The sequence below is a fragment of the Pseudophryne corroboree genome, chromosome 2 (assembly GCF_028390025.1).
Source record: "Pseudophryne corroboree isolate aPseCor3 chromosome 2, aPseCor3.hap2, whole genome shotgun sequence".
NCBI lineage: Eukaryota > Metazoa > Chordata > Amphibia > Anura > Myobatrachidae > Pseudophryne > Pseudophryne corroboree.
The window spans coordinates 931,588,845-931,604,348 of NC_086445.1; the positions used below are offsets into that span (position 1 = coordinate 931,588,845).

Consider the following 15,504-nt stretch of genomic DNA (forward strand, 5'->3'; position numbering starts at 1 on the left):
AGCGTAGCGGACGCTCGGGACCACGAGATCACAAGCGGCGCTGACGCTCAGTGTAAAACCTTTATATCTATACCATAAAACAATGTATTATGCAGTAAACCTTGGTGTAGTGATAGGGTGTAGATGTAACACAGTGTAACCTTATTAACTTAAAAGCTGTTCGAGCGTCTCCGACGCTCTGAGAATACTTAGAAATATAAGAAATACACAGATACCGATCTTAGGTTCTAACACCTTATATAAACGTTCTATTTGCAAAAGAATAATACAATACAAGTCATACACTACCAATATAACATAGACTAACTAACCAGATAACTACACATGAAATACAATACAATACAATTACGTTTAAGGGAAAATGAGAGAGGGAGAGTAGAGAGAGAGAGAGAGAGAGATATGGCTCACAATAACAATAAAGACAATATGATTGCGGAGAAAACTTACGCACAAAGGAAACAATCGCATGCGCCTCTGGATATCCAGCTCCCGATTATCAGTGGTGAGAACCGTTGAAGAGAATAGAGAGCTGGATCAGATCGGCTTGTCCTTTTATACACTACACACAATACAGTACAATGGTCCCTACAATCTCATTGTTCATTGGACACAGGAATTCGTCTTCGCATTATAACAAAAGGTCATAGGTTGATTCATACAGGTGGGCTGTGACTATTTCCAACTGCTCAGGTGGGTGGGAAACTAGGTTTCCCGCCGCATGGATAATAAAGTGCAAATAATAGTAAAAGTCCATAAACTTCTTATGTCCATAACTATTCGCACGAGCGATTAATCAGCTTCAAACCAACACCGGAATATTGCTAATTAAATACTCTTCCGATGGATACTAAACTCCACTGTATAACCCTTGTCCAACCCTTCGTATCAAACAAAGAGGGATCTCTTTGTTCATGAACATGCTACATTAACTAAACTTTCAGATTCTATCAAAGGGACCATAATCTACAAAATACATTATATGGTTAAAATATGTAACGATCGAGTCGCACGCTAGACGCACATAAACTCTACCGTAAATGCGCATACCGTGCGGGTGCACGTAACAGCGGGTATGCGTACGCACGGGAGAGCGCACGCATACGCAGCGCGGACATGTATGAGGTGCAAATATGGCGGTGTGCATCATGATATTTTTCTGACTTTGACAGTTATACAAAGGTGCAGCAGTAAATACTGCTGAAAATTTTGGTTAGTTTTGATCAGATGTGAGGAAAAGATAGGTAGGAGAGGTACTGGCTCACCCGTCATAGACTTTTTACTCCAGACTTGACTATAAAAATGATTAGAATAATACAAAGAAATATTTCTAATATATTCTTTGGATTTTACATATTCTTTATATAGTCAAAACTCTGGTTATAGGTTCGTATGACAGGAAAGGCTCACGTGCTTCACCCCACCGCATGTCGGTGGTGAAGGAGCCTTTTGTGAGTGCAGGAGGTCCCTGTGATGCACCACATGAAGTGCATGCAGGGACTACTGTGGCTCCCTGTGAACACTTAATTGCATATTACAAGTTTTGCTGACGATGGGGAATTCTGTATACAGCGCTATGAACTGCTCTGTGACAATTGATGTTACATGGATGATTTATACTCTGAGCCTGGGCTCCACCCCAAAAAGCTGAAGAGTAACTGTTCTATGTAAGGTAGTAATGTGGATAGGTTAATTAGTAACCCTTTCATTCTCTGTACTCCTAAAACTTGCTGAGGGGGGAAAAAAGGTAACACGTCTAATGTTTGTGGTGCATGTGTTACTCCTTTCATGTGTGGATTGTAACCCAATCCCAAAAACTCCCAGCCCCGCTGCATGTACAAATGAAACAGATCACTTTCTGGGTTGGTGGTACAAATGTCAGTTGGTTTGCCACTAAAGAGAACTTATACGCAATTTGGATCTCATTTGTCCCTGTATATTAAAGTACGGGCTAGATAAGGTATTTTCAACTCCAGTCCTCAAGTACCACTAACAAGTCATGTTCTATGGATTTCTTTAATCATGCTGAGGTGAGTTAATCGATTGTGCTGGTCAGTTATTATCCCACCTGCTTCCACAGACAAATCCTCAAAACATGACCTGTTGAGAAATCTTGAGGGTTGAAATTGAGAACCACTGGGCTAGATGTACAACTTGGTCTCTCTGGTGGGAGGGTTTAATTCCCAGGTTACTGGACTTGGGATGAGCCGTTTTCACTGACATATCCCAGGTCCATGTGCGGTGGAATAGGGGTATTATTGATCCTGATGGATCTTATATACCCCTTTCAGACCGCAAATGACGTGTCTCACCCGGGAGCCATACACGGTGCTTCCCGGTGTGACCCCCCCCACCTCAGACCCCTTTCACACTGGCATCAGCAGCCTGTCCATACAGTGTGAACGGGAAACGTGTCTCATAGACCAATCAACCTGTTCACAACGACCAGGGTTGAAACAGTCACTACCAAGGTTGAAATACTGGGTCGCTCGACCTGGGACATCTCCCATGGGCCCTTTCAGACCGCACAGCATCCCGCTCATGTGTAATAACCCATGTTACAAGCTGTCATTCTAAAAGGGGTATTAGCGGTAAGTCAGATGAGATCAAGGAAGAGCCCTGGATATTTAACCCTGATACTGTGCATGTTCTTATTAAACTTAGGCTGGGTACACACACTAGAATTTCATACTTATAACACAATGAAAAAGATAAAAAATGATTCAGCAGTATAGATAACAATATGCTACTCAATCATCAGAATGAAATCTCCAACAGGTATGTATTCAGTCCTGAAATAATATTGAGTTTGGTGTATAGCAATAATGAACAATATGGATAGCGATTTGTCTCCCACAGTTAAGTGATTGGAAACAGTTCACAGCAATTTGTAATTTTGAGTGATATAGAAGTTAGGAGAATTATATATGCAAACAAAGGTGTATTTACCTTTCATTGAATTAATGACACTCACTGTCCTCGTGGCCACTGGGGCTAATATCCTTTAAAGGCGGCCATATCCAGAGGATTATTTGTAGGACAAATAATTTTTATCTCGCTCTCCACTTCACCTCTTTATTTGATTTGCGTTGTATCCCCTTACGTTGTTGTATCCCTTTACGGGATAATATTCACCGTTGCCAATGAACTGCTACTGCAGTAACTGATGAAAGGCTTTGTAGCGCTATCTGTGACAATTCTCTGCTACGTGTGTATGTTTCCTGCAAGGTAGCTGGTGGCTGGGACGCTCCCGCTGCACACAGCAGCTAGGCGCTCTCTGTTCCTCGGTTCGACTTTAAACGTATCCGTCTGTGCCGCGGCCCAGTGCTGCCAGTCTGTGCTCACTCCGCAAATGATGTGGTGACATGTTTCTCCGACTAAACTATCATCGGCGGCTTCCTCAGACCAACTAAGTGATAAATCATAGTTACTTAGTGAGGTTGAAAAGAGGCAAAATGCCCATCTGGTTCAACCTGTATTCTGTGTTAAGATGTTCTTTATTATAAAGCACCTGCTGAAGTATTGGTTTAGTGCACAGGTTCTCAATCTGTCCTCAGGATCCCACACAGTGCATGTTTTGCAGGTAACCCAGCAGGTGCACAGGTGTATTAATTACTCACTGACACATTTTGAAAGGTCCACAGGTGGCGCTAATTTCACTTGTGGTTCTGTGAGGAGACCTGCAAAACATGCACTGTGTGGGGTCCTGAGGACCGAGTTTGAGAACCTGTGTTCTAGTGTATACATATTTAACCTAGTAAGCTTTTCCTCTTATTCCAGTGTCTCTAACCCCTTAATCAATTTAGTAGCTCGCCTTTGAACCCTTTCTAGTTCCCCCCAATACCTTTTTTTTTTTTTTTTTTTTTTTTTATATATATATATATATATATATATATATATATAGTATGGTGCCCAAAATTGAACACCATATTCAAGGTGAGAATGTACCAATGATGTGTACAGTGGCAGGATTACATCCTCGTCCCTTGTCTCAATGCCGCGTTTTATGCACGCAAGCACTTTTTCTCTATCGTCCTAGTGGATGCTGGGGTTCCTGAAAGGACCATGGGGAATAGCGGCTCCGCAGGAGACGGGGCACAAAAAGTAAAGCTTTAGGATCAGGTGGTGTGCACTGGCTCCTCCCCCTATGACCCTCCTCCAAGCCTCAGTTAGATTTTTGTGCCCGGCCGAGAAGGGTGCAATCTAGGTGGCTCTCCTAAAGAGCTGCTTAGAAAAGTTTAGCTTAGGTTTTTTATTTTACAGTGAGTCCTGCTGGCAACAGGATCACTGCAACGAGGGACTTAGGGGAGAAGAAGTGAACTCACCTGCGTGCAGGATGGATTGGCTTCTTTGGCTACTGGACATTAGCTCCAGAGGGACGATCACAGGTACAGCCTGGATGGTCACCGGAGCCTCGCCGCCGGCCCCCTTGCAGATGCTGAAACAAGAAGAAGGTCCAGAATCGGCGGCATGAAGACTCCTCAGTCTTCTTAAGGTAGCGCACAGCACTGCAGCTGTGCGCCATTTCCTCTCAGCACACTTCACACGGCAGTCACTGAGGGTGCAGGGCGCTGGAAGGGGGGCGCCCTGGGAGGCAATGAAAACCTATTTTTGGCTAAAAATACCTCACATATAGCCTCCGGGGGCTATATGGAGATATTTAACCCCTGCCAGAATCCGTTAAGAGCGGGAGACGAGGCCGCCGAAAAAGGGGCGGGGCCTATCTCCTCAGCACACAGCGCCATTTTCCCTCACAGAAAGGCTGGAGGGAAGGCTCCCAGGCTCTCCCCTGCACTGCACTACAGAAACAGGGTTAAAACAGAGAGGGGGGGCACTAATTTGGCGTTAGAAATATATAAAAAAGATGCTATAAGGGAAAACACTTATATAAGGTTGTCCCTATATAATTATAGCGTTTTTGGTGTGTGCTGGCAAACTCTCCCTCTGTCTCTCCAAAGGGCTAGTAGGTCCTGTCCTCTATCAGAGCATTCCCTGTGTGTGTGCTGTGTGTCGGTACGTGTGTGTCGACATGTATGAGGACGATGTTGGTGAGGAGGCGGAGCAATTGCCTGTAATGGTGATGTCACTCTCTAGGGAGTCGACACCGGAATGGATGGCTTATTTAGGGAATTACGTGATAATGTCAACACGCAGCAAGGTCGGTTGACGACATGAGACGGCCGACAAACAATTAGTACCGGTCCAGACGTCTCAAAAACACCGTCAGGGGTTTTAAAACGCCCGTTTACTTTAGTCGGTCGACACAGACACAGACAGGGACACTGAATCCAGTGTCGACGGTGAATAAACAAACGTATTCCTTATTAGGGCCACACGTTAAGGGCAATGAAGGAGGTGTTACATATTTCTGATACTACAAGTACCACAAAAGAGGGTATTATGTGGGATGTGAAAAAACTACCGTAGTTTTTCCTGAATCAGATAAATTAAATGAAGTGTGTGATGATGCGTGGGTTCCCCCCGATAGAAAATATGGGCGGTATACCCTTTCCCGCCAGAAGTTAGGGCGCGTTGGGAAACACCCCTTAGGGTGGATAAGGTGCTCACACGCTTATCAGAACAAGTGGCGGTACCGTCTATAGATAGGGCCGTCCTCAAGGAGCCAGCTGACAGGAGGCTGGAAAATATCATAAAAAGTATATACACACATACTGGTGTTATACTGCGACCAGCGATCGCCTCAGCCTGGATGTGCAGAGCTGGGGTGGCTTGGTCGGATTCCCTGACTAAAAATATTGATACCCTTGACAGGGACAGTATTTTATTGACTATAGAGCATTTAAAGGATGCATTTCTATATATGCGAGATGCACAGAGGGATATTTGCACTCTGGCATCAAGAGTAAGTGCGATGTCCATATCTGCCAGAAGATGTTTATGGACACGACAGTGGTCAGGTGATGCAGATTCCAAACGGCACAAAGGTGTATAAAGGAAGAGGAGTTATTTGGGGTCGGTCCATCGGACCTGGTGGCCACGGCAACTGCTGGAAAATCCACCGTTTTTTACCCTAAGTCACATCTCTGCAGAAAAAGACACCGTCTTTTCAGCTTCAGTCCTTTCGTCCCTATAAGAGTCATATCTGCCCAGGGATAGAGGAAAGGGAAGAAGACTGCAGCAGGCAGCCCATTCCCAGGAACAGAAGCGTTCCACCGCTTCTGACAAGCTCTCAGCATGACGCTGAGACCGTACAGGACCCCTGGATCCTACAAGTAGTATCCCAGGGGTACAGATTGGAATGTCGAGACGTTTCCCCTGCGCAGGCTCCTGAAGTCTGCTTTACCAAGGTCTCCCTCCGACAAGGAGGCAGTATGGGAAACAATTCACGAGCTGTATTCCCAGCAGGTGATAATTAAATTACCCCTCCTACAACAAGAAAAGGGGTATTATTCCACACTATATTGTGGTACTGAAGCCAGAAGGCTAGGTGAGACCTATTCTAAATCTAAAAAAATTTGAACACTTACAAAGGTTCAAATCAAGATGGAGTCACTCAGAGCAGTGATAACGAACCGAGAAGAAGGGGACTATATGGTGTCCCGAGACATCAGGGATGCTTACCTCCATGTCCCAAATTTGCCCTTATCACTAAGGGTACCTCAGGTTCGTGGTACAGAACTGTCACTATCAGTTTCAGACGCTGCCGTTTGGATTGTCCACGGCACCCCGGGTCTTTACCAAGGTAATGGCCGAAATGATGGTTCTTCTTCGAAGAAAAGGCGTCTTAATTATCCCTTACTTGGACGATCTCCTGATAAGGGCAAAGTCCAGGGAACAGTTGGAGGTCGGAGTAGCACTATCTCGGATACTGTTACAACAGCAGGGGTGGATTCTAAATATTCCAAAATCGCAGCTGATCCCGACAACAAGTCTCCTGTGCTTAGGGATGATTCTGGACACAGTCCAGAAAAAGGTGTTTCTCCCGGAAGAGAAAGCCAGGGAGTTATCCGAGCTAGTCAGGAACCTCCTAAAATCAGTGCATCATTGCACAAGGGCCATGGTAAAAAAATGGTGACTTCCTTCGAAGCAATTCCAGTCGGCAGATTTCATGCAAGAACTTTTCAGTGGGATCTGCTGGACAAATGGTCCGGATCGCATCTTCAGATGCATCAGCGGATAACCCTATATCCAAGGACAAGGGTGTCTCTCCTGTGGTGGTTACAGAGTGCTCATCTTCTAGAGGGCCGCAGATTCGGCATTCAGTTTTGGATGTTGGTGACCACGGAGGCCAGCCCGAGAGGCTGGGGAGCAGTCACACAAGGAAAAAATTTCCAGGGAGTGTGATCAAGTCTGGAGACTTTTCTCCACATAAATATAGCTAAGGGTAAATTTATAATGCTCTAAGCTTAGCAAGACCTCTGCTTCAAGGTCAGCCGGTATTGATCCAGTGGGATAAAACATCACGGCAGTCGCCCACGTAAATAGACAGGGCGGCACAAGAAGCAGGAGGGCAGTGGCAAAAACTGCAAGGACTTTTCGCTGGGCGGAAAATCATGTGATAGCACTGTCAGCAGTGTTTCATTCCGGGAATGGAAACTGGGAAGCAGACTTCCTCAGTAGGCACGACCTCCACCCGGCAGAGTGGGAACTTCATGGGGAAGTTTTCCACATGATTGTAAACCGTTGGGAATTACCAAAGGTGGACATGATGGCGTCCCGTCTGAACAAAAAACGGGACAGGTATTGCGCCAGGTTAAGAGACCCTCAGGCAATAGCTGTGGACGTTCTGGTAACACCGTGGGTGTACCAGTCGGTGTATGTGTTCCATCCTCTGCTTTTCATACCTAAGGTACTGAGAATTATAAGACGTAGAGGAGTAAGAACTATACTCATGGCTCCGGATTGGCCAAGAAGGACTTGGTACCCGGAACTTCAAGAGATGCTCACAGAGGACTTATGGCCTCTGCCGCTAAGAAGGGACTTGTTTCAGCAAGTACCATGTCTGTTCCAAGACTTACCGCAGCTGCGTTTGACGGCACGGCGGTGGAACGCCGGATCCTAAGGGAAAAGGCATTCAGGAAGAGGTCATTCCTACCCTGGTCAAAGCCAGAAAGGAGGTGACCGCACAACATTATCACCACATGTGGCGAAAATATGTTGCGTGGTGTGAGGCCAGGAAGGCCCCACGAAGAAATTTCAACTCGGTCGATTCCTGCATTTCCTGCAAACAGGAGTGTCTATGGGCCTCAAATTGGGGTCCATTAAGGTTCAAATTTGGGCCCTGTCGATTTTTTCTTCCAGAAAGAATTGGCTTCAGTTCCTGAAGTCCAGAAGTTTGTCAAGGGAGTATTGCATATACAACCCCCTTTTGTGCCTCCAGTGGCACTGTGGGATCTCAACGTAGTTCTGGGATTCCTCAAAACACATTGGTTTAAAACCAGTCAAATCTGTGGATTTGAAGCATCTCACATGAAAAGTGAACATGCTCTTGGACCTGGCCTGGACCAGGCGAGTGTCAAATTGGTGGTTTTTTTCTCAAAAAAGCCCATATCTGTTTGTCCATTCGGACAGGGCAGAGCTGCGGACTCGTCCCCAGTTCTCTCCCTAAGGTGGTGTCAGTGTTTCACCTGAACCAGCTTATTGTGGTGTCTTGCGCCTACTAGGGACTTGGAGGACTCCAAGTTGCTAGATGTGGTCAGGGCCCTGAAAATATAGGTTCCAGGACGGCTGGAGTCAGGAAAACTGACTTGCTGTTATCCTGTATGCACCCAACAAACTGGGTGCTCTTGCTTCTAAGCAGACTTTTGCTAGTTGGATGTGTAATACAATTCAGCTTGCACATTCTGTGGCAGGCCTGCCACAGCCAAAATATGTAAATGCCCATTCCACAAGGAAGGTGGGCTCATCTTGGGCGGCTGCCCGAGGGGTCTCGGCTTTACAACTTTGCCGAGCGGCTATTTAGTCAGGGGCAAACACGTTTGTAAAATCCTACAAATTTGATAACCTGGCTAAGGAGGACCTGGAGTTCTCTCATTCGGTGCTGCAGAGTCATCCGCACTCTCCCGCCTGTTTGGGAGCTTTGGTATAATCCCCATGGTCCTTTCAGGAACCCCAGCATCCACTAGGACGATAGAGAAAATAAGAATTTACTTACCGATAATTCTATTTCTCGGAGTCCGTAGTGGATGCTGGGCGCCCATCCCAAGTGCGGATTATCTGCAATACTTGTACATAGTTACAAAAATCGGGTTATTATTGTTGTGAGCCATCTTTCAGAGGCTCCGCTGTTATCATACTGTTAACTGGGTTCAGATCACAGGTTATACGGTGTGATTGGTGTGGCTGGTATGAGTCTTACCCGGGATTCATAAATCCTTCCTTATTGTGTACGCTCGTCCGGGCACAGTATCCTAACTGAGGCTTGGAGGAGGGTCATAGGGGGAGGAGCCAGTGCACACCACCTGATCCTAAAGCTTTACTTTTTGTGCCCTGTCTCCTGCGGAGCCGCTATTCCCCATGGTCCTTTCAGGAACCCCAGCATCCACTACGGACTCCGAGAAATAGAATTATCGGTAAGTAAATTCTTATTTGCTGCATTTTGACATTGTGTACTGTTACTAAGCCTATTATCTATGAGCACCCCTCCCAAATATATATATTTTTTTTTTTTAACCACGGTTACCCCTACATTTTACCCATTTAGAGTTTAGAGTGTAGCATGCATGTGTTTTTTTTTTTGTCCCAAAATGCATAACTTTGCATTTTTCTATACATCTGATATAACGTACTGGTGCATATTTGAACAATATTTCCTTTATATTGCTCAATTGCACGCTCCCGGCAGTCATCTGTGGGGCTGTTCCATCTGATGTGCTGACATATCACAGAGGCGTACAATATATCGTGCAGTGTGTATGACCGGATTGGTATATTGGTTTAGCCGTTGCTGGGTACACCATGGTGTGTGTATGTGGATACCCAACCTTAGTGAACCCCCCCCCCTCCCCCCCCCCCCCTCCTACAAAAACTATGGTTATAAACAATGCCTTTGCCCAGTGGTTTCCAAACTGGGTGCCTTCGCGACATAGAGCGCAATTGTGCACTTGCAGGTGGGAGGTGGGTAGTCTGTTCTCAGATCAAATTCTGATCTGGCATATGCGTAGACTGGGTCTCTTGCCTGTTTCCATAGAAAGGCAACCTGTCCCTCTCTGAACCAGAATGGACGGTTCTTGCCCAAGACTATCATTCTAAATCTTGGGGCTTTCCTTACAGAAATGCAATGAGAACAGTCTGCATGTGAGCTGTCTGGAAAAGAGGGCAGTATGGAATGCAATTTATATTAAACACTTACAACCTCCTTTTAAGACCCAAAACTTTTAGGCTCTTTGCCAACAACCTGACTATGATTGCTCTCATAAACTGCCCATGTACCATAGGAAGCAGGACCCTAATGGCAGAAGCATCAACAGGATGAGATCTCTCTGTACTGCACGTAGCAGGATAATACAAGAGGATAGCAGACTTGGTTCCATCTAGGAGAACAGTTCTTACCTGAGCACCCCCCCAACAATAAACAATTTATTAACACAACACCTTCCAATTAAAAACAGGGATAATATACTATATACATGAGCCTCAGTGCTCAGATGTTATATTCACCAGTCTCAGTAGGAGATTGAAATCCTGGGTTGTCTCATGCTCCAAAGTGGGACCAAATTGGTGCTAGATGGGATTGTAGATGATATGTGACCACTTTTTCATATTGAATGTATTTCATCTAGCATCCCTGACGGGAGTCGGTGCTATTTTTGTAGAAAAATAGGTTCAGGAACTCCCGTGGGTGGGTAATGTGGGGGGGCACCTTTGCAAGAATAAAGAATTTGTGCGTGTGCCAACCAAAAAAGTGGCGTAGCTGTGCTGTAAGGGGCATGACCTTGCAGGAAAAAAAAACTGCCTTATACCCCAGTTTTGAAACCCAGACACTACCTACCACAGGAAAAAAAAATGCTTATTTATGCCCCTTACATTTTTGTCATTTTTCCTCCTTATAGTAATGCGCATTACGCCACACACCGTAATGCCCATTACGCGTTATGCTATACACCGTTATGGCCCTTACACCATTTTATGCATCTGACAAATTATGGCACAGTGTAAGGCTCCTAATTACTTTTAAATTACCTGCGCATTGCCAGGGGTTTCATGCGCGTTGGCAGGGGTCTCCTGCTCATTGCCAGGGGTGAGGGTAGGTGCGGGCTGTGAGTAAGCATACCGTTAGCCCACGCAGTGGATTGAGACGCGCCGGCTGCGGAAGCGCTTCTATCCGTAGCAGTGTAAAAGAAAAAAAAAAAACCTCTTAAAATGCCCGCTGCCGAAGAGACAGGAGCTAGAGGTCAAATGTGACCTTTAGCATCTGTCTCCTCTTCAGCGGTGGCCATTTTTGGTGGGTTATTTACACGAATTCAGACGGAAGTGCTTCCGCAGCCCCCGTTGCGCATCTCAATCCACTGCTGGGGCTGCTGTGACTTGTGGTATGCTTACTCGCAGGCCGCAACTTTGCTCCCAAACTTTGCTGTTTTTCAGAACATCTTCAGGAACGGCGTTCCTGAGCATTCCATCTGAAAAATAGCTCTGGATGGGGTATATGCTGTAACATCACGCTCCCAGAATGGACATGAGTATCATGATAAATCCTGTTTGGGTATTTTACTGCTTTGTGAACAATATGCTGCCAATGTATGGATTATTAGCACTTTTTAAAACCTTTCCTCTGACGTCCTAGTGGATGCTGGGAACTCCGTAAGGACCATGGGGAATAGCGGGCTACGCAGGAGACTGGGCACTCTAAAAGAAAGATTAGGTACTATATCTGGTGTGCACTGGCTCCTCCCTCTATGCCCCTCCTCCACACCTCAGTTAGAATCTGTGCCCGGCCCGAGCTGGTTGCACACTAGGGGCTCTCCTGAGCTCCTAGTAAAAGTATTTGTTAGGTTTTTTGTTTTCAGTGAGATCTGCTGGCAACAGACTCACTGCTACGAGGGACTAAGGGGAGAAGAAGCGAACCTACCTGCTTGCAGCTAGCTTGGGCTTCTTAGGCTACTGGACACCATTAACTCCAGAGGGATTGAACACAGGCCCAGCCTCGGTCGTCTGGTCCCGGAGCCGCGCCGCCGTCCCCCTTACAGAGCCAGAAGCAAGAAGAACATCCTGGAAATCGGCGGCTGAAGACTTCGGTCTTCATTAAGGTAGCGCACAGCACTGCAGCTGTGCGCCATTGCTCCCTATGCACACCACATACTCCGGTCACTGATGGGTGCAGGGCGCTGGGGGGGGGGGGGGGGGGGGCGCCCTGGGCTGCAATTAGAGTACCTTAACTTTGGCAAACAACACATAATATAGCCTAATAAGCTATATATGTGTAAAAATCCCCTGCCATAATACAATTATAAGAGCGGGAGAAGTCCGCCGAAAAAGGGGCGGGGCTATCTCCCTCAGCACACTGGCGCCATTTTCTCTTCACAGTGCAGCTGGAAGACAGCTTCCCAGGCTCTCCCCTGCAGTTTCTAGGCTCAAAGGGTTAAAAAGAGAGGGGGGGCAATAAATTTAGGCACAAACTGTATATAAAAAGCAGCTATAGGGATAAATCACTTTCTATTAGTGTAAATCCCTGATTAAATAGCGCTGTGGTGTGTGCTGGCATACTCTCTCTCTGTCTCCCCAAAGGACTTTGTGGGGTCCTGTCCTCAGTCAGAGCATTCCCTGTGTGTGTGCAGTGTGTCGGTACGGCTGTGTCGACTTGTTTGATGAGGAGGCTTATGTGGAAGCGGAGCAGGTGCCGAAAAATGTGATGTCACCCCCTGCGGGGCCGACACCAGAGTGAGTGGATATGTGGAAGGTATTAACCGACAGTGTCAACTCCTTACATAAAAGGCTGGATGACGTAACAGCCATGGGACAGCCGGCTTCTCAGCCCGCGCCTGCCCAGGCGTCTCAAAGGCCATCAGGGGCTCAAAAACGGCCGCTACCTCAGATGGCAGACACAGATGTCGACACGGAGTCTGACTCCAGTGTCGACGAGGTTGAGACATATACACAATCCACTAGGGGCATCCGTTGCATGATTTCGGCAATGAAAAATGTGTTACACATTTCTGACATTAACCCAAGTACCACTAAAAAGGGGTTTTATGTTTGGGGAGAAAAAGCAGCCAGTGTTTTGTTCCCCCATCAGATGAATTGAATGAAGTGTGTGAAGAAGCGTGGGTTTCCCCCGATAAGAAACTGGTAATTTCTAAAAAGTTACTGATGGCGTACCCTTTCCCGCCAGAGGATAGGTCACGTTGGGAGATATCCCCTAGGGTGGATAAGGCGCTCACACGTTTGTCAAAAAAGGTGGCACTGCCGTCTCAGGATACGGCCACCTTGAAGGAGCCTGCTGATAGAAAGCAGGAGGAAATCCTGAAGTCTGTATATACACACTCGGGTACTATACTGAGACCTGCAATTGCCTCAGCATGGAGGTGTAGTGCTGCTGCAGCGTGGTCTGATACCCTGTCAGATAATAGTGTTACCCTCGACAGGGATACTATTTTGCTAACCATAGAGCATATTAAAGACGTCGTCTTATATATGAGGGATGCACAGAGGGATATTTGCCGGCTGGCATCCAGAATTAATGCAATGTCCATTTCTGCCAGGAGGGTATTATGGACCCGGCAGTGGACAGGTGATGCTGATTCTAAAAGGCACATGGAGATTCTGCCTTATAAGGGTGAGGAATTGTTTGGGGATGGTCTCTCGGACCTCGTATCCACAGCAACAGCTGGGAAGTCAAAATTTTTACCTCGGGTTCCCTCACAGCCTAAGAAAGCACCGTATTATCAGGTACAGTCCTTTCGGCCTCAGAAAAGCAAGCGGGTCAAAGGCGCTTCCTTTCTGCCAGAGGCAAGGGAAGAAGGAAAAAGGCTGCACCAGACAGCCAGTTCCCAGGATCAAAAATCTTCCCCCGCTTCCTCGAAGTCCACCGCATGACGCTGGGGCTCCACAGGCTGAGCCAGGTGCGGTGGGGGCGCGTCTCCGGAACTTCAGCGACCAGTGGGCCTGCTCACAGATGGATCCCTGGGTTCTGCAAGTAGTATCACAGGGATACAAGCTGGAGTTCGAGGCGACTCCCCCTCGCCGTTACCTCAAATCAGCCTTGCCTGCTGCCCTCAGAGAAAGGGAGGTAGTACTGGTGGCAATTCACAAGCTGTATCTTCAGCAGGTGATAATCAAGGTACCCCTCCTTCAACAGGGACGGGGTTACTATTCCACAATGTTGTGGTACCGAAACCAGACTGTTCAGTGAGACCCATTCTAAATTTAAAATCCTTGAACATTTATATAAAAAAAGTAGTTCAAAGTACCTCAAGGGTGTGGTACCAATTCCAGACGTTGCCGTCTGGTCTGTCCACGGCACCGTGGGTATTTACCGAGGTAATGGCCGAAATGATGATGCTCCTCCGAAAGAAGGGAGTCATGATTATTCCGTACTTGGACGATCTCCTTATAAAGGCGAGGTCCAAAGAGCAGTTGCTAGTCGGCGTGGCACTATCTCAGGAAGTGCTGCATCAGCATGGCTGGATTCTGAATATCCCAAAGTCGCAGCTGATTCCGGCGACGCGTCTGCTGTTCTTGGGCATGATTCTGGACACAGAACAGAAGAAGATATTTCTCCCGGAGGAGAAGGCCCAGGAATTATCATCTCTGGTCAGGGTCCTCCTGAAACCAAAGCAGGTGTTGGTGCATCACTGCACGTGAGTCCTGGGAAAGATGGTAGCTTCTTACGAAGCAAGTCCCTTCGGCAGATTCCATGCAAGGATCTTCCAGTGGGATCGGTTGGACAAGTGGTCCAGATCGCATCTCCAGATGCATCGGTTAATCACCCTGTCCCCGAGGGCCAGGGTGTCTCTGCTGTGGTGGCTGCAGAGTGCTCATCTGCTCGAAGGCCGCAGATTCGGCATACAGGACTGGGTCCTGGTGACCACGGATGCAAGCCTCCGAGGTTGGGGGGCAGTCACCCAGGGAAGAAACTTTCAAGTCGGGAAACTTCCCTACACATAAATATTCTGGAACTAAGGGACATTTAAAACGCCCTGAGTCAAGCAGAACCCCTGCTTCAAAACCAACCGGTTCTGATTCAGTCAGACAACATCACAGCGGTCGCCCATGTAAACCGCCAGGGCGGCACAAGAAGCAGGGTGGCAATGGCAGAAGCCACAAGGATTCTTTGATGGCGGAGAATCACGTGATAGCACTGTCAGCAGTGTTCATTCCGGGAGTTGACAACTGGGAAGCGGACTTCCTCAGCAGGCACGACCTCCACCCGGGAGAGTGGGGACTTCATCCAGAGGTCTTCCAGCTGATTGTGAACCGTTGGGAACGCCCACAGGTGGACATGATGGCGTCCCGCCTCAACAAAAAGCTAAAAAGATATTGCGCCAGGTCAAGGGACCCTCAGGCGATAGCTGTGGACGCTCTAGTGACACCGTGGGTGTACCAGTCGGT

General features: G+C 47.2%; 1 protein-coding gene across 2 annotated transcripts in view; it reads left to right on the plus strand.

Annotated features, from left to right (window-relative positions):
• Positions 1 to 15,504, plus strand: part of PRDX4 (peroxiredoxin 4) — a 92,048-nt gene that overhangs the window by 35,062 nt on the left and 41,482 nt on the right. The window lies entirely within an intron of this gene.